The sequence below is a fragment of the Larimichthys crocea genome, chromosome XVI (assembly GCF_000972845.2).
Source record: "Larimichthys crocea isolate SSNF chromosome XVI, L_crocea_2.0, whole genome shotgun sequence".
Lineage (NCBI taxonomy): Eukaryota > Metazoa > Chordata > Actinopteri > Sciaenidae > Larimichthys > Larimichthys crocea.
In genome coordinates, this window is record NC_040026.1 from 316545 (window position 1) to 323488 (window position 6944).

Here is a 6944-nt window from a genome sequence, read left to right on the forward strand (position 1 = left end):
GGTCCAGACACTTTTCAAAGACATGTAGAGTTTTCTGATCTGACGCCCCACATCATTTATCTCTGCCCTCCAAACTGTTACAAATCTCTGTTGAAAAGTAGATCTGTTTTATGATGTAACAACACTACAGTTATGGTTTGGTTAAAGTTTTCAGCATACTTGTTTAGGTTTTGTTACACAGCACAGGAATTGGACTCAAATGCAGCACTCGGGACACAGATACAAGGATTGAACAGTCTTTAATGGCAGGCAGAGGTTCGGTGCACACAAATCCAAAAGGGCTGAGGCAAAGACAGGGCCAAAAACAGGCGAGATCCAAAACCCGTAACCATGAATTTACCAGGAAGAAATGCTGGAAAGTAGGACACGATGGACACTAACAAGCTGGCACAGGGTAAGGAGAACAAAGGGCTTAATAAATACAATGGGTGATGAGCGAATTAGGCATAGGTGTAGGTGATTAGGGGCGGGGCAAACATTGGGCAGGAACTAGGAGGCTGGAGTGGGCGGAGAGGGGACCAACAGTGACAGGTTTAGCTCTTACACCATGTCTACACAGGTAGTGTAGCATGAGCGGCAGTGTCAGTTATCTGTCTGTGTATTGAGTTTAGGTCACTCGTGTTTAAGCAGTGACTACGGCAAAACACAGGCACCGTGGTTGAGGCAATAAAATGGCAGAAAAAACATACAAAGTCGCACATGGCATTGGCTACTATGCAAGGTGCCAACTGCTCATCAGTTTGCGGATCTAACCATTCAGCAATTTGGGGTTCAGTGTCTTGCTCAAGGACACTTCGACATGCAGACCGCAGGAGCCGGGGATCGAACCGCTGATCATCTGATTAGTGGACGACCTGCTCTGCCTGTGAGCCACAGCCGCCCAAAGGAAAGTCACCCTGCTGTTAACTATGTACAATGGCAATATCTTGAGTACCATTTGGATTTTTTTTTTTTTTATAGTTTGTCACATCCTAAGTGGACAATTCCTGTCCACTTGGGATGTAACAGCTAGGTCAGGTAGGTTTCCTGAGGAACAGGGAGGAGGGTTAGTAAAAACCACAAGAACTGAAGAAAGTACAAAGAAGCTACATTCATCTGGCTACATTTAGGTCTCTAGCAATGTCATCAGCCTGACTTTCTGTCCATTACAAGCCTGACAGCACATTCCAATAAGACATAAATTGTAAAAGGTGTTCACAGGTCAGATTTGATCCAATCCCACTCATCTTTACACTCAGTAACTGTATATGTGGAGAGTATATCGCTTTATCATGTGCCCTCCCTTTTTCTCTCATTGTGTTATCTTACTTTTATAACTGCACTCTCCCTGTGGACTCTAACTTTGTCCTTTAAATATCTGTTTCTCTCTGTCTCACTCTGTCTGTTCCCTTCTTATTAATGCTCACATGGATTATCAATCCTAGATAGGTTGTTGAGAGGACGACAGAGGGAGAGAAATAGAATTCAGAGCCGGGGGCCAGAAATATCGCCAGACATTTCATCTTGTCTCGTCAGACTGCTCTTTTCAACCGCACAGCACTCGACACACATCTTAGTCATAGGGGCCCTGTGGAGTCTCCTTGTAAACAGAGAAAGTTGTGTTTATGTCACACCCACAGAGTGCAAGGTGACTTGAGGGGTGGAGTTTTAGAAATTAATTACCCTGAAAGAACAACTGAAAACCAGTGTGATGAGTCAGCTGGTCATCATTAACTTTACTCCATCAATTAGGCGTTAACTGCCAACTCAGCAGAGTTGAACAGTCCAAATTTAATGTATGAGCTGCCTGGTTGCCTTGGCAATGGTCAGCTACAACACTGCTAATCAGCTGTCCGGCTCTGGCTCGAACAGCTTTTTATTGACCTTTTAAGTGAAAATAACTGTTAGTGACAACAAAACATCTACACATCTACAATTCATCACATTTCCTTAAACATAAAGCCACAATACTGACAACAAACTGCGTGAATGCTTCATTGGTATTTTCTCATCTGAAATAATAAATGAAAAACATGTAAGTGGGTAATTACGTATACCCTATGTGCCACAATTATCATTGAAGTCAAACAAAACATAATCAAACTTAAACTCTAGGTCAGGTCGCTCGCCTTGTTAGTGTGGTTATTTTGTACTGGAGTGAAAGCTGTAAGCCTGAAAAAGAGAGTCTTAGTCTGAGAAGTCCGTTCATTCATGGCATATAAGGACTGTGTTAGTACAGCTGTTGTTTTAGCATGATAGCTTATCATTATAGACAGTCAGCTTGTATTTCACTCTGTGCACTTTAATAAGAGCAATAAAAATGACCTATCCGGTTATACCTCTTTACATAATATGCAACAGTAAAGTGTTGCATAACCTGCAATCAGTTACCTGTCAGTCTTTATGACCACATGTTTTCTCTTCTCAGTCTGTTTGTAAAAAAATGATTATGAACATGAACCAGACCCGAACTAAAAGACAACAATGTATCATTTTATCTCAGAGAACCAGAGGGGTTACTGTGGAACAGAGGAGGGAGGAGGAGAGGTTGTAGCAGCTGTTCCATCACAAACTGCTGGTAAAGAATTGTGACTAGAAGTAATAACTTGAACAGACAGTACATTATTGTCTGATTATGATACTTGATGGCATCATGTAATCATCCTTGGATAAAGGAAAAAGTATCATTTGAAAGTATGCTAAAAAAAATATATTGTTTTTACAATTAAGGTTGTCACCAGAACTTTCTAGTCTGCTGTGCCAAAGCAACAACTGTACCCACATTTGAATCAAGGGCAAAAGACAGGAAGTGAAAGTGTTAATTTCAGTGGGGGTCGTGCATTTCCGGATTCAACTTTTGGGAAAACAGAGCCCCACGTCACGCTCCACAAGCCAATCAGACTCTCAGATTGGCCAAACCTCCACAGACAGACTGAAATGTCTCTGAAGCAGAGACTATCCAGGTGGATTCATGGACAAACACTGATAATCAACCTGTGTGTGTGTTCTGACTTTCTTTATTTCATGTACCAACTTCTAAATCTGAGTCAAACTTGCAATTTACGCTGCAAAATATAATGACATGAATAAGTTGAAATTGATCTGTGTCCGATTATTAGAGAGAGAGAGAGAGAGAGAGAGAGAGAGAGAGAGAGAGAGTTTTGGTAGTGAGACATATAGTAACAATAACAGTGAGCGAGCGCCGGCCTCGATAAAGCTGTTAATTAATTAATTAATCAGAGAAATAAAGTTATTTCCTCATTGTTTCACAGCAGTTACATTCAGCAGGTATAGACACGCCCACGGCAACCCACCTCAGCTCCACTCACCCTTCACCACTGAATGCGCGCTTATCCCAACACTCTTCTGCCACCATGCTCTCACTGCTCTCTCCTGATTCAGATTGTTTCATCTTTCTGTTCGTCTTTCACATATTTACCTTCTCTCTTACCTGTTCTCAGAGAGTTTTCATAATGACACAAAACACAGCTGCTTTCTGAAAAATGTCTTCACATACACCTGGGCTGTCTTAAGAGAACCCAGTATCGATCGTTTAGTGACATCAATCCAATCCAGGTTGACCACTATGTGCTTGCGAGGAACTTGATGTCACTTGATCAGAAGCAGTTCTCTAGGTCTGGGCAATGCTTCTTTTTAGAGCCTGCATTCAGGTTGTGATTATGTTCTACAAAATTCAGCCCCGAATTGTTTTAAAGTGGAAGACATAACCACTCCTTTGCAGCATTAGTATTAGTCTTTTTATGTGTCAGTCAGTGGTTTGATTTTGGTCTTGGTTGCAATATTTAGTCATTTTAGACTAACATGTTCCACTGCACTGCAGCACATTTCAGAAGCATCGGAGCAGAAACATCGCTCACAGAAATGGCATAGACAATCAGGTCCATTTTCAAAATGAATCAAAAGTCTGTGCAGACTCCTCGTAAAAAAAAAAAAAGTTTAACTATGTAGCTACTACTCATGGAAGAAGCACATATCCCAAGAAAAATTACTAAATCAAATCAAATCAATTTTATTTGTATAGCCTAAAGTCACAAAGTACATTTGCCTCAGAGGGCTTTACAATCTGTACAGGGAGTGACACCCTCTGTCCTTAGACCCTCGGTTCGAGTGAGGAAAAACTTGCCCACAAAAAAACTTTAAAATGTGGAAGAAACCTCAGGAAGAGCCACAGAGGAGGGATCCCTCTGCCAGGACAGACAGACGTGCAATGGATGTCACGTATACAGGACAAATCAACACAAACACACTGTACAATTACAATGACTGATAAAATGACAATGAATCACAATGAATGATAAAATGACCACAGTAATAGATATGGTAGCAATAATGACAGTAATAATATGTGTAGTGGACGTCGTGCAGGATCACAGCAGCAGCCACGATCCTTTAGAACCTGCTGGACAACAGAGCACAGAAACTTTGCGGAAGTTTGGTTAGTAACATTAATGAGACATGTATGTCCACATATGGTAAGAGGGAGAGAGGGGGATATAGAGAGAGAGCGATCTGAGCAAGACACTTGTGGGGTGGGGTTGTGGGGTATGAGGCTGTGTTACATGATGTGCATGATGTTACAGGATCCTGTCTGGTGGAATTTAGGGGTTGGGAGCAAGCAATGGCATAGCTTCACCTCGCTAGGCTAAATACCTGGCATGTTTATCTGTTTGTCTTTGTGACATAAGTCATTTAAGATCATTCCTATGTTCCCAGGGTTAGGGTTAGTGAGATGTTAGTGAGAACATGTGGCCTTGGAACAAAGATACACTGTCTAGTGGTATAGTTAGTGGTAAAAGGTGTTCACAGGTCAGGTTTGGTAGTCTGTAGGTTATGTGAAATATCCACATAAGAAAATGTATTAGAAAGATATTAGTATTCAAAACATGCATAATTGAAACACAGAATCTGAAAACCATTTTTGAGAACCACTGAGCTGGGGTAGCATGTGGACTCAGGGTCCCTGTTTATGTAGAAAAAGGCGACTGCCATGCTAAATTTATGTTGTGTTACTGTATTGAAAAGCATCAAACTGATTCTCCGTGACATTTTTATAAAAGCTCCAAAAGTTACAATCCTCCTCAGTGTGAAGTCACAGTGGTTAAAATTTGGCTGCAAACTTTATTTGTATAGCCCAAAGTCACAAAGCACGTTTGCCTCAGAGGGCTTTACAATATGTACAGGGAGTGACACCCTCTGTCCTTAGACCCTCGGTTCCAGTGAGGAAAAACTTGCCCTCTATTATCAAAGGAGAGACAGAGAGCAATGGAAACCAATCAGGTGGCTCACGAATAATGTTTTTCTCTTTCATCACATGGGGGCCCTTGAAATCACTTTGATAAAATGAATGAAATCAATTGTACGTTTCTCTTTTACACATATTCAGCAGCATACTGGGCTCAGGGCAAACTCTGCTGTTGGCTTTATGAGTCAACCTCACTGGAGGATCAAGCCTGATAAAGGACCCTGTAGAAAGGCCTTGGTATATTTGATGTAATAAAATGCAAATTACACACTGGCACACATTTGCACACTAGAATCATGTTCAAATGGATCAGTAAAATATTGGTTTGGTTAAATATCTTCACTATGTAATGTGTAAATGTGTGTGAGCATTTGCCTGTGTGCAATACTTGCTTTTCGGTGCTTTTCGACTCCTCCTCTTCGTGCTTTGCGGTAACGTATTGTATCACTTCCGGTATCGGTGTTGTTGCCACGGTGCTCTCTGCTCTGCTCACCTGAACAGATTTTCGTATATTTCTCACATCAGCGACTATCTACTTATCTCTGCACTACTCTTTGACTTGTTCTGTCTGTGCATAAACAGCTCTCTGAACTCTAGTAACTACAATCTGATAGTTTCTCCAGTTTCTGTTAGCCACACTAACTAGCCTAGCTATAGCAATGGCTACTCTCTCCTCTCCTCCTCTCTCCTCTCCTGCTCTCTCCTGCCCTGTGTGCCACATGTTCAGTTACTCCTCGTCCTCTTTTAGTGATAACGGTACTTGTAATAAATGTAGTTTATTTGTAGCTTTGGAGGCGAGGGTCAGTGAGTTAGAGGCACGGTACCGCACCACCGAAGAGTCAGTAGCTCAGATAGTTAGCCAGTCCCCTGTAGCCGGTGCGGTACAGCCACAGGTAGCTTCAGCTAGCCGTCCCCCGGTAGTTCCCGAGCAGCCGGGAGGCTGGGTGACTGTTCGAAGGAGGCATAGCCCCAAACTGAAGCCCACGGTACACCACCAACCGCTCCACGTTTCAAACAGATTTTCCCCGCTCAGCGACACACCCGCTGAGAGGCCAACTCTGGTCATTGGCAGCTCCATAGTCCGAAACGTGAAGTTAGCGACACCGGGGGCCATAGTTAAATGCATCCCGGGGGCCAGAGCGGGCGACATCGAGTCTTTTTTGAAACTGCTGGCTAAGGATAAGCGTAAATACAGTAAGATTGTTATTCACGTCGGCGGTAATGACACCCGGTTACGCCAATCGGAGGTCACTAAAATTAATGTTTCATCGGTGTGTGAATACGCCAAAACGATGTCGGACTCCGTAGTTTTCTCTGGTCCCCTCCCCAATGTGACCAGTGATGACATGTTTAGCCGCATGTCGTCATTTCACCGCTGGCTGTCGAGGTGGTGTCCAGCAAACGATGTGGGCTTCATAGACAATTGGACACCTTTCTGGGGAAAACCTGGTCTGATTAGGAGAGACGGCATCCATCCCACTTTGGATGGAGCAGCTCTCATATCTAGAAATATGGCCAAGTTTATTAGCTGACCAAAACCATGTCGACAACACAGAGTTGAGACCAGGAAGCAGAGCTGCAGTCTTACACGCTTCTCTGAGCCTCCATTAGAGCAGCTGCCCACCCAGTCCTTTAGTATAGAGACTGTCTGTCCCCCGTCCACCTACATTATTTAAAGATAAAACAAACAGAAGAGGAGTTC